Source organism: Lipotes vexillifer, unplaced genomic scaffold, assembly GCF_000442215.2.
Source record: "Lipotes vexillifer unplaced genomic scaffold, Lipotes_vexillifer_v1.1 scaffold208, whole genome shotgun sequence".
In the NCBI taxonomy this organism is placed as follows: Eukaryota; Metazoa; Chordata; class Mammalia; order Artiodactyla; family Lipotidae; genus Lipotes; species Lipotes vexillifer.
Window position 1 is genome coordinate 180,116 of NW_006785067.1, and position 18,501 is coordinate 198,616.

An 18,501-nucleotide genomic window follows, 5' to 3' on the forward strand; every position below is an offset into this window, starting at 1 on the left:
AATTTTAGAAGCAAAGAAATATAGTAATTGCCTAACCTATTTCCTCCTCTTTTTCATTAATAAGAGAAGCCATTATTTATTGGTCTCTGGAATAAAGATTTTATTTTATTGCTAGGAATAATCATGTAACAAGTTCTGACCAAAGAAACGTAATAAAAAAGTATCATGTGACAATTTCTGGGAAACCTCCTTTAAACATAGATAGTAGTTGCACCTCTTTACTATGCCCTCCCCCTTTTTCTTTATTTCTTCTATCATCCTGCTATGTAGATGCAAATGTGAAGACTCAGACCATGAAAACAAGAGCCCTATGATGAGCAGATAATGAGATGGAAGGAGCCTGGATACTCCAGCCATCCTTTGATTCCATAAGAACTGCCGATCCATTGATCCTATCACCACTCCCTTGATGGTGGCTCTCCCCGCTTAACCAGATTAAGTTCCACGGCCAATTATTATGACTATTTTCTTGCTTACACTCACAACTCCCTTGCCCCTCTCTCTATTTCTTATACTCAGCAAATCTGCCACCTAAGTTAAATTCACCTGTCTTTCTATCCTGCCCCTGCACACAACTGAACACAACTGGGGAAAAGCACCAACCTATACTTACTTGTCTCACTTTATCACAAACCTCAAGTTGGCTCTAATGTTACTTGCCAATCATATTAAACTTTCCTATGTTCTATATTCATGTATTCTTAACCCATTTACTCTTTTACACCTTCTTCTTTCTCCTCAAACCTCTGTTACCTCCTCTCCTATCCTCACTTCTGGCTGGTGACTTTCCTGCTTCACTGAGAAATTTCATTAATCAGAAGAGCCATTCTCCAGATACCCATCAACATATCACTTATCAGCAGCTGCACCTACATACTCTGCCTTCCCTTGGTTATCATAGATGAACTATCCCTGCCCCTATCTAAAGGTGATCCTCGACTTGTGCACTAGATCCATCCTGAATCATCTACCTGAGGACATTGCCCCAGTAATTCTGTCTCTTCTCTTCTACACCATAAATATTTCACTATATCCTGGAACATCCTTCTCAGTTCACAAGCATGTTGTCATTTCTCCCATTTTCTAAAACAACACTTATCTTGACTCAATTTATCCCACCAACTATTGCCACATCTCTGAAACAATTTTCTAAATAGTTGTCTCTATACACTGTCTGCAAGTCTCTTATTCTCTCAATGCTTTGATTCCACTAAAACTGTTCTTTCAAAATCACCAATATCCTCCATGTTGCTAAGGCCAATTATCAATTCTCAGACTTCATGTCATTTGACACAACTGATTTCTCATTTCTCAACACACTTGCTTCACTTGCTTTCCAGGACACCACACTGTCCTGGTTTTCCTTCCACTTCATTTATATGCTCTTTCTCAGACTCCAGTTCCTGATTCCTCCTTCTCTCCCAAACTTGTTAATGTTGGGGTGTTCTAGGACTCAATCCTCGGTCTTCTCTTCTTTTCCCTTGACAACCTCATTCAGTCCCATAGCTTTTAAATGTCATCTATTTACCAATAGCTCCCAAACCTTTATCTCCAGCTTAGTCTTTTATCATGAATTAAAGATTTGTATTTCCACTTATTTACTTGATTTTCTCACTTAGGTGTTTAATAGATATCACCAGCTAAAAATGTCCAAAACTGAATTCTTGATCTCCCCCCCAAATCTGATAGCCTTCCCCATCCTAACTAATGGCAACCTTATCCTTTTAGTTGTTCAAGATAAGAACTATGGAGTTATCCTTAACTCCCTTCTCTCTCTTTGGAACACTAGCTCTGAAACATCTTGGAATATTTCTGAAAGATGATTCCATACTACAGAATGGCCGCAAACTCCCTCTGCATGAGATTCAACAACAGTTGAACAACTGTTCAATGTCCATTGACATTGGAAAAGGGCCAGAAGAACCAAAGGAAAATAAATTTGTGTAGCTGTTAGAGAAACACAGGCAGATAACTTCTCACTGCCATGCCAGAAGACTTCTGGTCACTTTGTATATCCCTAGCTAGACATTGCAACCTCATTACAGTCCTTCGTCACTCCTCTCTTTCTCTCTCACACTAATAAATTCCTTTGGCTCTGCCTTCAAAGTGTAACTATAATATAATCACTTCTCACTACCTCTGTTGCTAGCTCACAGGTCCAAGCTACCATCATCTCTTGCCTAGAATGCTGCTAGAGTCTTTGAGCATGACTTCCTTTTGTCTCTGTCCCCTATAGTATATTCTCAATACAGTTGCCACAATGGTCCTTTTAAAATATCAGGCAGTTCATGATACGCCCTTGATCGAAACCCTCCAACAGAGATGATCGGGCTCCATTACCTCTCCTACCTCACCTACTAGTATTCTCTCTTTCACTCTGCTCTTTTCTTCAACATACCAGGCATTTTCTCACCATAGGATCTTTGCGTTGATTGTTCCTTCTGCCTGGAATTCACTCCCCCCGCCACATATCAACATGGCTAACTCCCTCCTCTCATAAGTCTTTGATCAAATGTCACCTTTCAAGGAGGCTTTCCTTGACATACATATCAGTCAATGTCCTGCCAGGAAAACAGAAACCACTGTTTCAAACAGAGGAAATTTAATTCAGGGAATTGTTTACACAGGTGATGGAATTGCTGAGGAGCCAAACAAGGGAGATTATGAGACAACTCAGATATCAGAATCAGCAGGAGCTGCTGTCACCCCTAGGGCTAAGGACCACAGGGAGTAAGTGGTGTGACCAGAGCTCCAAAGCTGGGGTGATCCATGGGCTTTGAAACCATAGCAAGGGAGGCTGAGTAGGAGCTGGGACCAGGGAGGGAGAGATAATCCAACAGGAACTGGAACAGAATGATGGAAAAAGTGCCAGACATCACCCCCCAAGCTGGAGAGGGGAGGCAGATAAATATCCAACTTGCCCTCCAGTCTGCCAGTACCTCCCATTAACCGAACCCACCTGGAAGCTCGAAGTCAAGAGAACCTGGGAGAGGTTGTTCCTTATGAAATGGCAGAGCAGGGAAGTCAAGGAAGAAATCTAAGAGAAGCTGGAAAAAGTTCAGCATACCACACTTCTAAAATTTCAAGATCCCAAACCCCACATCTACCACCCACTCCCCCTTACCCTGCTCTATGGTCTTGTCTATCAGGATTCCTAGTTGGAAGCAACAGAAACCTATTATGACTTTAGAAGAGGAAATTGTTGAAAACATATGGGGTAGCAGATAGAATCACAGGAGGCCTGGAGAACTGAGCTAGATTAAAAAGGGGCAGTAGCACAGGAAACTAGGCAGAAAGCAGGACCAAAGCAAAACATGCCGCAGAAACTAACCCGCTGAGGACCCTACCATGGCCATGATAGATACAGATGCACAGCTGTTTTGTATATCACTGGAGACTAGATCCCACTGCTGGAACCATGGCCACTACTGTTCAGGAAAACTGGGTATCACTGCCATTAGTACCGCCACCTGTATCCGTAATGGATTCTCCACTGCCCTGGGCTCTTAGTATCAAAGACTTCCTCTCCAAAATCCAGGGCAAATGTGTCTGAATGACTGAATCTGAGTCACATACTTATATCCTAGCTGCACAGAGGGCTGGGAAAGGGTATGTGTTATTTTCAGATTTCTTGGTGAAAGGCAGTCTCCACCTTTCATCAAGAAGGTAGTAATTTCCCAAACATACAAAGGAGATTTACAGCCTGGGCAGCCAAAACTATTATAAGCATTCATTGTATCTTTGTATGTATCCAAAACTACTGTGAATTTTCTCTCTTGGATACCCTTTATACTATCTTATCCTTTTAGAAATGTCTAGTGCAACCTTCAAGATCCAACTTAGTTTCGTTTTTCATTTGAAGTCACCCCTCCCCCCACCATGCAAAGGGTAGATATCAGTCCTTCTTTATGCCACCAGTCTACCTTGTACAAATTTCTGCTACGGCACTATTAAAAATTAAAAAGTAAATCTTACAAACCTACTATGTACTGGATAATGTGCTAAGTGCTTTACATGTTTCATTTCATCTTAATCAGCCCTATGAAGCACTACATTTTTTCTGTTGCATGTGAGAATATTGCACTTTACAGAGGACAAAGTAATTTGCACAACCTGGATACTACTAGAAAGTGACAAAAACAACATATGAAGCCTAGTCCATCACATCCCAGAATCTAAATTCTTTTTTTTTAACATCTTTATTGGAGTATAATTGCTTTACAATGTTGTGTTAGTTGCTGCTATATAACCAAGTGAATCAGTTATACGCATACATATATCCCCATATCTCCTCCCTCTTGCGTCTCCCTCACACCCTCCCTATCCCACCCCTCCAGGTGGATACAAAGGACCAAGCTGATCTCCCTGTGCTATGTGGCTGCTTCCCACTAGCTATCTATTTTACATTTGGTAGTGCATATATGTCCATGCCACTCTCTTACTTCATCCCAGCTTACCCCTCCCCCTCCCTGTGTCCTCAAGTCCATTCTCTACATCTGTGTCTTTATTCCTGTCCTGTCACTAGGTCCTTCAGAACCAAGTTTTTCTTTTTTAGATTCCATATATGTGTTAGCATACGGTATTTGTTTTTCTCTTTCTGACTTACTTCACTCAATATGACAAACTCTAGGTCCATCCACCTCACTACAAAAAACTCAGTTTCGTTTCTTTTTATGGCTGGGTAATGTTCCATTGTATATATGTGCCACATCTTCTTTATCCATGCATCTGTCGATGGACACTTAGGTTGCTTGCATGTCCTGGCTATTGTAAATAGTGCTGCAGTGAACATTGTGGTACATGACTCTTATTGAATTGTGGTTTTGTCAGGGTATATGCCCAGTAGTGGGATTGCTGGGTCATATGGGTAGTTCTATACTTAGTTTTTTAAGGAACTTTTAAGGTGTGTTTCTCCTTGGATTTATCCTGTATGGAATTCTCTGCACTTCCTGGACTTGATTGACTATTTCCTTTCCCGTATTAGGGAAGTTTTCAACTATAATCTCTTCAAATATTTTCTCAGTCCCTTTCTTTTCTCTTCTTCTTCTGGGACCCCTAAAATTCAAATGTTGGAGCATTTAATGTTGTCCCAGAGGTCTCTGAGACTGTCCTCAATTCTTTTCATTCTTTTTTCTTTATTCTGCTCTGTAGTAGTTATTTCCACTATTTTGTCTTCCAGGTCACTTATCCGTTCTTCTGCCTCAGTTATTCTGCTATTGATTCCTTCTAGAGAATTTTTAATTTCATTTTTTGTGTTGTTCATCATTGTTTGTTTGCTCTTTAGTTCTTCTAGGTCCTTGCTAAACATTTCTTGTATTTTCTCCATTCTATTTCCAAGATTTTGGATCATCTTTACTATTGTTATTCTGAATTCTTTTTGAGGTGGCCTGCCTATTTCCTCTTCATTTGTTTATTCTGGTGCGTTTTTACTTTGCTCCTTCATGTGCTATTTTTCTCTGTCTTCTTATTTTGCTTAACTTACTGGGGTCTCCTTTTCTAAGGTTGCAGGTTTGTAGTTCCCGTTGTTTTTGGTGTCTGCCCCCAGTGGGTAAGGTTGGTTCAGTGGGTTGTGTAGGCTTCCTGGTAGAGGGAACTGGTGCTTGTGTTCTGGTGGATGAGGCTGGATCTTGTCTTTCTGGTGGGCAGGACCACGTCCTCTGATGTGTTTTGGGGTGTCTGTGAACTTATTGTGATTTTAGGCAGCCTCTCTGCTAATGGGTAGGGTTGTGTTCCTGTCTTGCTAGTTGTTTGGCATAGGGTGTCCAGCACTGTAGCTTGCTGGTCGTTGAGTGGAGCTGGGTCTTAGTGTTGAGATGGAGATCTCTGGGAGAGCTTTCATCGTCTAATATTACGTGTGGCCGGGAGGTCTCTGGTGGACCAGTGTCCTGAACTTGGCTCTCCCACCTCAGAGGCTCAGGCCTGACACCCGTCTGTCAGGATCCTGTCCTGACCCAAGACCCTGTCAGCCACACGGCTAGGTACGTGGGGAGTTTCTTGACTTTTGGGAAGTCTGAAGTCTTCTGCCAGCGTTCAGTAGGTGTTCTGTAGGAGTTGTTCTACATGTAGATGTATTTTTGATGTATTTGTGGGGAGGAAGGTGATCTCCATATCTTACTCCTCCGCCATCTTGAAGATCTCTCTCAGAATCTAAATTTTTAACCATACAAGAGATATACTGCTTTTAAAAAGTGTGCACATAGAGCCAAGAGTGGCAAAATGTTGATAATTGTAGAAACTGGCTAATGATTACATGGGAATTTGTTATACTACCCTGATATTTTAAAAACATTAAAACCCATAAACACATGTCCTACTCAATTTTTTTTTCTGGAGTATTTTAAAACAAATCTTGGACATCCCATCATATATTTTACTTATTAATCAACAGAAGTTTATAGAGTTCACACTACAATCCCACCATTAAAATGATTCAGTTATGCTCAATTCCTACTTAGTATTTTCCTAGTACCAAATTCCTATGAAAGAAGAATCAGATTGGTCCATTTTGGGTCAGATTTCCACCCCTGCCAATCAGCTGGACTGGGTGGCCATGTTACATGGACTAGAGATGGCTGCCTATGCCCATCCCTTCAGAAGAGCCAGATTTGAAAGGAAAGTGTGTGAGCCAGGTAGATATCCCAACTTTTACCTAAGAAATATAGGCTTTATTTTCCTCATGAACCCATAAAATAAAATAAAAACTTAAAAATATTTTTTTACAATAAATACAATTCATTTTCTTGATCATAAATAAGGCTGACTGTATAGTAATTTGTGAATCAAATAGCATATATCTCTGGTACATTTAATTTCCTTGTGTTAGTTAAAATAATGCTGACTGCTTTAACAAATAAACTCTAAGTTCTCAGAAGCTCATCAAAATAAAAGTTTTTTTCTCGCATATCAGTAAAATAAGGTGTTCCCAGCCAGACCAGGGACCCAGGCTCCACTCTTCTCAAGATCCGTAGGGAACTTTGCCTTCAATAGGTGGATGAGAAACGATACCATGCAGATAATGTGGAAAGTTTTTAATGGATCAGACTTGGAAGTGGCATACAGCACTTTTCCCACATTCCATTGGCCATAATTCAGTCATACAGTTACACTTAACTGCAAGGGGAATTCTGGGAACAGTATCATATCTATGTACTCTGAAGGAAAAGGAAATGGACTTTGGTTAACACATAAATGTCTCTAACCCAGTATGCTTTTCTTTTCTTTTTTTTTTTTTAATTTGCCAGAGTTCCCTGTATGTTTTTCCTTTTTATTTATTTATTTATTTATTTGCTGCGTTGGGTTCTTCGTTGCTGTGCGTGGGCTTTCTCTAGTTGTGCGAGCAGGGGCTACTGTTCGTTGAGGTGTGCGGGCTTCTCACTGCGGTGGCTCCTCTTGTTGCGGAGCACGGGCTCTAGGCGCGCCAGCTTCACTAGTTACAACACTGCAGGCTCAGTAGTTGTGGCACACGGGCTGTGTTGCTCCGCAGCGTGTGGGATCTACCCGGACCAGGGATCAAACCCGTGTCCCCTGCACTGGCAGGCGGATTCTCAACCACTGCTCCACCAGGGAAGCCCCCTAGTCTGCTCTTCTGATCACCAAATATCTATTCTCCATAGATACATCTGAAGTATGCCCTTCTTGGGAACTGCCCAGTTTTTACTGCTTGCTCTCAACGTGCAAGTTTGGGCTTTTAATTGTGTTTGATAGTTCAATTCCTTCAAAATCATAGTAGATTTCTGATTGATGTATTTTTAGTTCCATATGTCAGTAACCACACCTAAGGGTCCTTCCTAGACATAACTCTCAAGCCTCATTTATTTTTTGCCTCCTTGCCTCTTATGATAAATACTGTTTCAGTTAAGTGCAGCTACTGAGTGACCCAACCTGGTTCCTTGTGGAGCAGAGATAATACATCCATCCCTCTGAGCTATTTCACAATTGCACAATCATGAGTAGGTAAATGGTTGTGTTTTAATCTACTAATGTGGGGATTGTTACACAGCAGTAGATAACTACATAATGCAATGCCTTTTTTTTCTCTTATCTAGCCAGCTACCTTCAGGGCACCTGAACTTTGATTAGGAAGATTACATCTGTAATCTGATTTTTGCCAAAATGAGTCATAATAATACTTTTAATACTTAGGCAGAAACAAGAGGCATAAAACATGACTATCCTGGGAAAACTGGAACATACAGTTGCTGTGTAGCCCTTTTTTGCTGAAAACTTTTTTTTCAGTCTTTTTTCCTATTCCATAGGATTTAGAAGCAGTTGACTTTTCCAATCCTTCGAGGAACTAAGTTTCTGGACTCTCATTATTCCCTTTCATCTCTGTTTGGAACCTGTGATTTTTTTCCCCCCGAGTACATCAGTTTCTTGTGATAGCTTTTGCTGAAAGCAGTTATCCCTGCTTTTTCCAGTCACTTCCACTAGTGCTACAGGTTCAGAGGTTATATGGTCTTCCTCTTGTAATAGGGAAGAACTTTTTGTATTCTATTACAAGTTAATCACTAAATGGATGTTGCCTATAAACTTGAATTATACATAATGGCCCATCTCTGGGAACCCTGCCTCCCAGGTAATGAACATTAAGCTAAAATACCTTTGTTTATTTCACAGGAAACATCTTGACCAAACCCACCTGTGAATGACTGCAGGGAGGAAGAAATTAACATATACCCTCCAGAGGCAGACCAGAACCAGGAAATGTTTGACTTTACACCTTCCCTTTTAGTATAAAAGAAGCCTGAATTCTAACTCAGGCAAGATGTTTCTTTGTGGCACGAGTCCATCATCTTTTTTGGTTTGCTGGCTTTCCAAATAAAGTTGTTATTCCTTGCCCTAACAACTCATCTCTTGATGTACTGGCCTGACATGTGGGGAGCGGTAACACTTTAAGCTATGACTGAAGACAGTTTTATCATGTTTTGCTTCTAGGCAGTATGATTCTCTATCTTTCCAGCCTCCGATATCAGTTTCCATACTGCTTGATGCTCAACCACTAAACCAATGTCACAAATGTGGAGTTGTCATTTTCAGCCGTACTCCACTTCCAGTATGAAAAGTGCAATGGCTTAAAAAACAATATTTATTTCTTTATTAAAAACAATAAATATTTCTTCATATATTTATTTCTAACTCATGTAAAGTCCAATAAAAGTATTCTTGATTGGTGTGGAGTTTTCCTGTAAGCAGTGTTTTAGAATGGAGGCTAGTTCTATCTTGTGGGTCTGCCCTCTTCATCGTAAGTTTTCGACGTCACCATGCTCTGAGTCAGGCCCGCAGGTGGAGAAAGGGTACAAAAGATCATTTGTGGGAGACTCATGGGCCAGGCCTGGCAGTGAAGCACATCCTATTAGCTAAATACATCCTACAGCTGAAACACAGTCAAATAATTACACCTAACTGCAAGGGAGGCAGGGATGTATGGCCTAAATTTGTGCCCCAGGGGAAAAAAAAAGTTTCTTGAAAAGCCAGGCTGTCTCTGCTATACCAGTTCACAGTGACAAGATATTCATAGTTTTCAGTTTTTCACCCTTTAGAAATAAAGGCAAATTTGTGGATAATGTATAGATCAATAATCTAAAACACGTTGTGCATTGGACTTCGGTAGTTTATTTTCTTTCTGCATTTGAATATGTATGTGGCTGATATTCTTGGAATGCCCCTCTAACCAAATAACATGGACTACATAGATTTCATTCTTGCAAGGCCAAGAAACTGATCAGTTTTGTTATCTAGTCTCCCCTGTTCAGCTCTTCCTCTGGAACTATTGAAAGACAAATCTACAGCGTACCATCTTTCAAATCTTTTTTGGAGCTAAATGTGGTATTTCAATAAACTTCCTTATTGGTTTGCAGACTAACTGTTGAGTAAGAATAAGACAAAATAAGTAACTAGTCAGTATAGAATCAGAAATCATCTGGTCCACTTTGTTTAATTTTCAGATGATTATTTTGTGTTTATTCTACCATCCTCTCTGTGGGTGCTGGCAGTTAATAAGCATGAAAAGAATATTTTCAAGAAATGCAAAAGAAATTTCAGTGCTGGGCAATAGAGAGTTGACTAAACAAAATAAAATAAGATCTATAAACATTTTTATAGTTAATTCAGTTTTGAAAAATTGCTTTCAAATTCTGTCACCATTATTTGTAGAATTTTTTAAATGGAGATGATAAAAGCTGTCAACAGTTTTCCAAACAGATTAGACTTGTCTTTTTAAACCCTTAAAATCTAATCATGAGCGAATCTAGCGATTTTATTTGCTGAGTCTTTCTCATTGCTCGGGAGTTTCACTAGGACTGTACCTCCATTCAGGCATTCAAGAATTGGGCAAGAGGAGTCAATAGATTATATTACCAGAAGGAATATTAATTTCTGGAAGACAGCAAGATTCCAAAGCTTGCCTTGAAATCATCAGTTAGTCATGTGGCTCAGTTGCAACAATTGAGGAAAGCAGGATGGAGCTATCCCATGCCACTAAAAGGCTTAGCATACTAATGGCCCTTTGACACTACCAGCCATTCAGAAATCAGACTTTGTCATGCTGAAGAATAGACCACTCACCCCCAACAGGAAGCATTGGGGAGGCAAACGTGACAGTAATTCCCTGTCAGATAAAACTGAGGTATTGTTTTGGATCCCATCATATGTGAAAGGAATTACCCAGTCATAAATTTAAAATTTTCTTTCTTTACCTGTTAGTCACTCTGTATTAGAGTTAAGTATCTGCGACAGGTTAAGGTTAACAATTTTGAGAATCTAGGTGTTTTTGAACAGGTTGTGGAAATTGGGATATGGCCACCTGCTGTATTTTGATAACCTAAGTGTTGCTAAAGATTACACATGCAGCTTTCAAAGAGAAAAACTAAGCAAGGCTCAAATATTTTCTATCTTTTCTTAGCTAGAAGACATAAGGTAGTGAGAGAAAATAAAGCAAAGTAGAGAATAATCTGCTCTAGAGTTATTTTTCTCTGTATTTACATAGCTTTAAATGACCTCGTATTAACATGCAACAAAACACTAGAAACAATTCAAAGGAAAAGCAGCATAAAACCCCAGTAATGGTCCATGGAATCTTGGGGAGGTGGGGAACTCACACATTAACACATCAAAACTTATTTGAAGAGGATTTAATTGATCCGTGGGCTGTCAAAGGAAGACTTCAGCTTGTAAATTACAAGTGGTTGTCTGCTCATTACATTTTTTCTTTAGAAAATAGGGTAGAGAGATGTAATCTTAGTGTTTTATCTGTTTATATTTATTTCTTATTTCCCACCTTAACTATGTGTTCAGCACCTTATTTTGCCCAGTTATCTTTTGTTTGAATCATTTTTCAAAGGGGGAAATATTTATTTCAGGGAGATTGTCTCTTGTTCCGTGAAAGAGGAAAAAACAGGTTCAAATCAGGGAGACTTCATCAAAGAGAGTTGTAATCCCTATTGTGTCTGTGTATTCTTCCCATCAGTTTAGAGAATGTGATAAATATCTCTTTGAATCAAGCGGTTGGCATTTACTTTTCCTGGTTCCAATGATTTAAATGTGGTGCAAAAATAAGATATCCAGATACAGTAATTTACTACATTGAGTTTCTTTTTAATGTAAAAAACTACTTGTAGCTCTTTTTAAAATGCCCCTTTTTGTTAGAAGTAGATTTTTTTTTCTGTAACTTTTATTTTATAACACTATGTTTTGGAGGTAAAAGGAAAATAAAATAAGATCATTCTTTGTGACCCAACAGGTTTCACTGAACCCAAGAAATGAATAATTGCAAAAGAAAAAGAAGCCTTTTAAATTTCATTTAACATTGAAAACCGTCCCAGACCTTGTCAGCTCCAGCAACATTCTCTTGCAAAAAGACATTATTTTAAAGTTTTGAACAGGAACTGGTTTATAACAACATAGAATTTATTTTTCTTGATTGCTCAATTACCAAAAATTCAAAAAAGATTAATTTTTAAATTGTAATTTGGTTGTCCTGATCTTCTTGCCAAGCTTCCACATGGTTTTAATTTCATCAGTTGGTATCTTTATTACTCCATGCCTCCCTCTTATTGAGATACACTGGGTAATTATATTTTTCCTTTGTAAACAAGAAGAGTGATAAATAAATTTGGAATTATTAAATGCTTATCAACAGTTTTTCTTTTTCTTAAGTTCAAGGATTGTCAGAACAGTTTTCTTAAGAGAGAAAAATGCCACATTTTAAACGATAACATTATTATCCAGAGGATAGATACGTACTATACGTTTTCTTTTGTTGTCCTGGAATAGGAGAAAAAAATGTTTATTTTAAAATTAAATTTGACATTGTGAGTGGCTTCTGAACATCTGGGGCTTATTCATTTTCTAATAAGCATCTGTAAACATTTTAAATTTTACAAAACATATGTAGTAAAGGTATAATATTGTCAGAATACTAATAAGATTATTACACACACAAAACCTTTTGAAATAAAAACTTTATTTCAGCTTTATCCGATTTTTTGATGTGCTGTTATGAGTACTTAGTAAATATGTCTTACTTTATTACCAGTCCATAGTTTACTTTTTTAAATACTATTTTAGTTTTTAGGACTTGAAAGTTAAAGAGAACTGGTAAAAATGAACGTTTTTTAAAGTCACAGTACGATCCAATGCGTCCTATGACATTCGCATCACGTGTTTTCTTCAGCGTTCTGTGATTTCCATCAAGTGCTGAGACGCCCTGCGCAAAGTTGGAGGCTTATTTCGCAAGAGCAGCTGGTCTGTCAGTGATACTGATTTTAGGAACTGAGCGCTTTCTAGACTGAATTCCTCTCAGCTGGGATGTTACTCCTCCCCCGCACACTCAGCCCACCAGGCACTAAAACCGCAAGAAAGAACGTGACCAGCTTTTTCATGCAGTATCATTTTTACTCTAGGATAAATAAATTTAAACCTCATTTTGCACTAAAATTACAGATATATTATGGATACAATGCAAAATTCTCATGATTGTTTGGATCAAATGTACGACTTTAAAGAAATTTCAAGATTATGAAGGCCTTCCAGATTCTTTTCTCCACAGTTAGGGTGCCCAAGTAGAGAAGTGTGAAAAACACTGAATTAACACACAAAAATGCGCAATTTTTTTTTTCTTTTCCTAACTTTACGGTAGTGCATATGCACACCATTATCTTCAATGAGTTTTCCTCATCCAAAGTCTTCAATCTCTGAAAACCCCCGGGCTCTTAAGTCAGGACTTTTTTTTTTTGGCGGTATGCTGGCCTCTCCCTGTTGTGGCCTCTCCCGTTGCGGAGCACAGGCTCCGGACGCGCAGGCTCAGCGGCCATGGCTCACGGGCCCAGCCGCTCGGCGGCATGTGGGATCTTCCCAGACTGGGGCATGAACCCGTGTTGCCTGCATCGGCAGGCGGACTCTCAACCACTGCGCCACCAGGCAAGACACCTGAAGTCACGACTTTTGAACTAGAGAAGACCTGGAATGGCAGCATGAATTCTATTGAAATCCAAATTGAGTGATGAATGGTATTTCAAGGATAGTTGCCTTACCGAGTCACATGTAGGGAAGTAATTATGGGTTTTCTTCTCTGTTTATTTCCTTTTTTAAATGTGAGAATATTTTTCTACTTTTAACTATATTTGTCTCAAAATATATATAGAAAAAGAAAAAGAAGGAACTAAAATTCACCTCAGGTCTTATCGCCCTGAGATTAACCTTGTTCATTTAACAAAATATGTATTCGATGCTCACTGTATGACAGAGACATCTTCCTACACACACACACACACACACACACACACACACACACACACACAATTTTACACAAATAGGGACATACCATACATGCTATTCTATTACTTGCTTCTTTATAATAAAAAATACATTGCAGACAACAAATATCTATATCACCATTTTTAATAGTTGTATAGTATTTCTCTATGCAGTGCTAGTTACTTGACCACTGTTATGGCCTTTCTCTGTTCTCATCCCTACACCAATTCCTGAGACTGAAATTTTCTCAAGTTTACTCCAAAAATGAATATTTCTGTCATTTAATGGTTTTTCGATTGAAGAATGCAAAAGGCAGTCCTTGTACATGTTTATGAGTTTATATGTTCTCATATGTATGTCTGTTTGAAATACGTATGTATGCTTGACATGTATTTATTTTTGCCTTATTTATTTTTGTCTCTGCATTTAAAATTATTTCCTTCACAGGTTATAAGAAAATGCACATATCTACCAATTTCATCAAATAATAGTTTATTTGCAAATCAAGCCTACGTAAGTTCCCTGCTGATAACATAGTCATTTCCTTTGAAAGATGTCTTTCAGAACTGTAACCGCTATCCTGAGAATGAATACACCTAACTGGATCTTAATTCCCAGTATAGTTGCACAACTTCGGCAAGTATTTCTTGGTGTTTCTTGTCCTTTTCTATGTGCTTCATCTTCTCATGGAGTTAGTCACCCAAAATAAATTTCCTCTGGGGAAGCTGTATGCACATTTTCTGCATAATCTCTTGAGGTTAAAAGCTTTGAGAATCTTTGTACATAATGGAAGAGGACAGTCCTTTTACTACAATTGTCTTAATCCTTAAGATGTTTTGTGTGTCCTGAATGGGAAGCCATCGTTTCTTCTAAGGCTTCCTGAGACAGGATCTGCAAGATATTTGCCTCTCGGTGATTTTATGGAGTAATGCATTGAATAGACAAAGTTAATTATTACTAAATAACCGTATGCTAAATAAGTTCTCTGTAAATATATTTTAAGGTTATTTGGTGCCCTCAGGTTATATCTAATGGTATGTGATAACATTTCATAATGAAAAAGGCATTTGTCTTGTTGAAGTAAGTGATTTCTTCAGTTGATGAGGTGAGTTGAATACATTACTTCTAGCTGGATTTGGCACATTAAAAATTTTTTATTATGGGGGGAATTTCATGATATTTTTCATATACATAACCTTTTGCTTAATAATTATTTTGTTATTAATATCTGGAACTTAAATCGTAATTCATACAGGAAACTGTTATTTAAAAAAATCATAAAATAACTTTGTGTTGTATGTAGCTAGATTTAGCATAGAATCAAAGGAACAGTCTCTCCTTTGTTTCTTTTATTGTTCCCAAAAGAAAATTCTTAGACTCACATCTCTCCTCCATTTACTTAACCTGCAGAACTTTGTCAAATATAATTGATATATTTAAGAACATGGAAGCCCAATGGAGATACAGGATTTCTCTTTCTAGAATACTTTTTTTTTACCCACATGAAGCCTTGTTTTATTTTTTAAAAAATTTTAAATAGATCTTTATTGCAGTATAATTGCTTCACAATACTGTGTTAGTTTCTGTCATATGCATACATATATCCCCATATCCCCTCCCTCTTGAGCCTCTCTCCCACCCTCCCTATCCCCTGTCTCTAGTTCATCACAAAACACGCAGCTGATCTCCCTGTGCTAATGCTGCTGCTTCCCCCAGCTAACTATTTTACATTCTGTAGTGTACGTATGTCGATGCTACTCTCACTTCACCTTAGCTTCCCCTCCCCCCAGCGCCCCGGTCCTCAAGTCCATTCTCTATGTCTATGCCTTTATTCCTGCCCTACCACTAGGTTCATCAGTACCATTTTTTTTTTTTTTTTTTAGATTACATATGTATGTGTTAGCATACAGTATTTGTTTTTCTCTTTCTGACTTACTTCGCCTGTATGACAGACTCAAGGTCCATCCACATCACTAAAAATAACTCAATTTTGTTTCTTTTTATGGATGAGTAATATTCCATTGTATATATGTGCCACATCTTTATCCATTCATCTGTCGAACTGGACAGCTACACGTAAAAGAATGAAATTAGAACACTCCCTAACACCATACATAAAAATAAACTCAAAATGGATTAAAGACCTAAATGTAACACCAGACACTATAAAACTCTTAGAGGAAAACATAGGAAAAACACTCTTTGACATAAACCACAGCAAGATCTTTTTTGACCCACCTCCTAGAGTAACAGAAATAAAAAGAAAAATAAACAAATTGGACCTAATGAAACTTAAAAGCTTTTGCACAGCAAAGGAAACCATAAACACGACAAAAAGACAATGCTTAGAATGGGAGAAAATATTTGCAAATGAAACAATGGACAAAGGATTAATCTCCAAAATATACAAACAGCTCATGGAGCTCAATATCAAAAAAACAAACAATTCAATTAAAAAATGGAAGGAGGACATTTCACCAAGGAAGACATACAGATGGCCAAGAGGCACATGAAAAGATGCTCAACATCACTAATTATCAGAGAAATGCAAATCAAAGCTATAATGAGTTATCACCTCATACCCATACCGGTCAGAATGACCATTATCAAAAAATCTACAAACAATAAATGCTGGAAAGTGTGTGGTGAAAAAGGAACCCTCCTGCATTGTTGGTGGAAAGTAAATTGATACAACCACTATGGAGAATGGAAGTTCCTTAAAAAACTAAAAATTTGGTTTTAAATTTTTAAAAGACCTAGCAATCCCACTACTGGGCATATATGCTGAGAAAACCATAATCCAAAAAGAGACATGTACCACAATGTTCGTTGCAGCACTACTTACAATAGCCAGGACATAGAATATATATATATATATATATATATATATATATATATTTCTCTTTTTTTTTTGAATATGTTTTTTTAAAAAAAGAGACCTTTACATTTCCCTAGAGCAGCTGCTTGCCTTCAGGTGATAAAATAAACAAGGTGACTTCTTGGGTCCCCTTTAGCCTCATAATACAGCCATCTCAGCTTCACTTATCTCTCTCTTATTTTAAAATTTCTCCAGAGATAAATGAACCCTGGACTATTTGGGTATATAATCACAAATCTCAAAAGTTTGACTTCCAGAATCCATTTTTTATTGCCTTGCTTTGGCTCCTGAGGTATAGCCAAATAGGCTTTTTAATATTTTGGAAAGTAATTCGCAAGTCTTCTATGGCTGGTCATATATTCTTTCATTGTGAATCAAACTCCAGTCCACATTTCATATGATTAAACTTGAAAATAGACTTAAATGATTATTAAAGTAATGCATGCTCATCCTAAAATATTTAAAAATCCTAGACAAATTTAAATAAGAATGTCCATAATGTTACTATCCAGAGATAACTATGACAGGCATTTGATGCATTTTTCTAGTCTTTTCTCCATATGTATATAAATGTATATATATATATATATATATATATATATATAAATTTGAATCTTCTGTTTGTCCATATTTAAATATATTTGTCTAAGACAAATTCCTAGATGTGAGATTACTAGATAAGAGTATGAATATTTTTTTAAATATTTATTTATTTATTTGGCTGTGCGGGGTCTTAGCTGCAGCAGGTGGGATCTTTGTTGCCGTGTGCCGGATCTTTAGTTGCAGCATGCGAACTCTTTAGTTGCGGCACATGGGTCTAGTTCCCTGAGCAGGGATGGAACCTGGGCCCCCTGCATTGGGAGCATGGAATCTTAGTCACTGGACCACCAGGGAAGTCCAAGAGTATGAATGTTTTTAATGGCCTTAATTCATACTACTACATTGTTTTGAACAGATTTATACCAATTTATAGCCTCACCAGCTGTGGATGTGTATGCATACCATTTTTTGTCTCTTTTGCTTGCACTGAATGTTCATTCTATTTAAAGCTTTGCTAATTTGATAGGTGTAGTGAGACTGAATGGTAGACTCCCCAAAAGATAAATCTACATCCTAATATTCACAGTCTGAGTATTACCTTACATGGCAAACGATGTGATTAAGTTAAAGATTTTGAGAGGAGGTTTTATCCTGGATTATGCAGGGGGCCCTAAATGCAATTACATGTTTTATTTTCTTGGCTGTGTTGGGTCTTCGTTGCTGTGTGCGGGATTTCTCTAGTTGTGGTGAGTGGGGTCTACTCTTCGTTGTGGTGCGAGGGCTTCTCATTGCAGTGGCTTCTCTTGTTGTGGAGCACAGGCTCTAGGCGCACGGGCTCAGTAGTTGTGGCTCACCGGCTCTAGAGCACAGGCTCAGTAGTTGTGGTGCAAGGGCTTAGTTGCTCCACGGCATGTGGGATCTTCCTGGACCAGGGATCAAACCTGTGTCCCCTGCATTGGCAGGCAGATTCTTAACCACTGTGCAACCAAGGAAGTCTAAATCACATGTATTTTTGAAAGAGAGAGGCAGAGGAAGTTTGGAGGCAGACACTCAGAGAACAAGACAATGTGAAGACAGAGGTAGAGATGGGAGGGTGGGGACACAAGCCAGGGATACCATGCTGGCAGTCCCCAGAAGAGGGAAGAGGTAAAGAACAGATTTTCCCTGGAGTCTGCAGAGGGAATGTGGTCCTACCAATACCTTGATTTCAGATTTTGGGGCTCTAGAACTGCGAGAGAATAAATTGCTGTTGTTTTAAGCCACCAAGTTGTGGTGATTTCTTAGAGAAAAAAGTACAGGGGGCTTCCCTGGTGGCGCAGTGGTTGGGGGTC

At 38.4% G+C, this 18,501-nt stretch overlaps 1 pseudogene; it reads left to right on the top strand.

Moving 5' to 3' along the window:
• The first annotated feature begins 2,512 nt into the window (after positions 1-2,512).
• LOC103087291 (serine/threonine-protein kinase PAK 1 pseudogene) overlaps positions 2,513-18,501 on the top strand; it is a 23,645-nt pseudogene continuing 7,656 nt past the window's right edge.